The sequence below is a fragment of the Macrobrachium nipponense genome, chromosome 1 (assembly GCF_015104395.2).
Source record: "Macrobrachium nipponense isolate FS-2020 chromosome 1, ASM1510439v2, whole genome shotgun sequence".
In the NCBI taxonomy this organism is placed as follows: Eukaryota; Metazoa; Arthropoda; class Malacostraca; order Decapoda; family Palaemonidae; genus Macrobrachium; species Macrobrachium nipponense.
This window is the reverse complement of record NC_087200.1, coordinates 190,062,546-190,064,015: the sequence shown is the minus strand read 5'-3', so window position 1 is coordinate 190,064,015 and position 1,470 is coordinate 190,062,546. Positions and strand designations below refer to the sequence as shown.

Genomic DNA, 1,470 nt, shown 5'->3' with positions numbered 1-1,470 from the left:
CATAGAAGATTAATGATAATTAAAGTTAGTTGATGTTTTAGTTTTTATTTTTTGTTTAGGACTCTAGGCATTTTTGCAGGTTGGGCTTTATTTGTCGTTTTCACATTGTTTCAGTCTGAGGAGTAACAGCTCTGTGTGGGTTAGGGAAATATTATAGCTGAAAATAAGCATTGCGAGTGTCTCTTTTTAAGTCTACTATAGAAATAATTAGTAGTATTAATGGTACATCCGAGTATGTAAACTTGTTCTGAATCTTGTTAAAACTTTAGTGATATGATGTACATAAAGATTTAGAGCATACTGAAAAGTTCCATGGTATTTTTTTAACTGACAGATTTGATACAGTCCAAAATGCAGATTTTAGAATTTTATTTCATTTACATGTGCTTTTGACAAGTGAACCTTACTTAATTCGACAAAGTTCATTATCACTGACTGTTGAGTGTCGAGTCAAATTTTGTGGAGGATATTTTTATTGTTAATTGGAATATTAATTGTTGTATTTGTTATTTCTCAAGGTTGTCATTGTTACTAATCAATTCTTCTTGATATGGGGTTTTCTAATTGTATTGTAAGTGTGCTTGCTACCATGTACTCCTGTAAACAATCTGTGATATTTTACTGTCTTATTGAATCACAGATGATTATGTAATTGTCCCATTATTATTCTTTTAACATCTGCCCCTGTCATTTTTTATTGAATTATTAGAAGATGAATGTTTGTTTTGTTTAATTACAGGCGGGGATAAGAAATACAGATAACGTGAGAGTGGTAAGCTAAAAGAAACACTCCTGTTAAAGTTTTAATCTTCTACACTACTAACTTTTGTAGAGAATTATTTTCTGACTCCCTATCTTTATTCTTCCTTGAATGGTTTTAGGTTTATCTGTGATAAGATTAGTGCCAGCCTTCAGTTTAATTATTTAAAACTTTTCATAGCACAATGTAACAGTAGAAAATTCCTTATCAGTTTTGATATGAATATAAAGTCTATACGTAAGATGAATGGCCAGTTGGAAAAGTTGAATGTTAATCAAGAAATAAAGTAATTTCAAGTTGCTTTTCAGTAGTTTGATATAGTGGGAAACACAAAAATATAACTTGTGCTACTGATCAGTAGCTAAACTGTTTTTGCCAAAGGTGGTGATATATATATATATATATATATATATATATATTATATATATATATATATATATATATATATATATATATATATATATATATAAATCTATCTATCTATCTATCTATATATAGATATATATAGATATATAGATAGTATACAGTAGAGCCTCAGTTCTCGACGATAATTCGTTCCAGAAGGAGCGTCGGAATTCGATTATTTCGAGAACTGAATAAAGTTTTCCCATAAGAAATAACTGAAAATGGATTAATCCGTTCTTGACCATCAGTTATTACCTAACCTTGCCTTTTATACAATACATTACATGTAAATTACAACTAAATAA

General features: G+C 28.8%; 1 protein-coding gene across 1 annotated transcript in view; it reads left to right on the top strand.

Annotated features, from left to right (window-relative positions):
• The first annotated feature begins 716 nt into the window (after positions 1 to 716).
• Positions 717 to 1,470, top strand: part of LOC135219943 (farnesyl pyrophosphate synthase-like) — a 375,303-nt gene continuing 374,549 nt past the window's right edge. The window contains exon 1 of the mRNA XM_064257180.1: positions 717 to 772. The gene's annotated coding sequence lies outside the window, so the exon portion shown is untranslated. The remainder of the gene's footprint in view (positions 773 to 1,470) is intronic.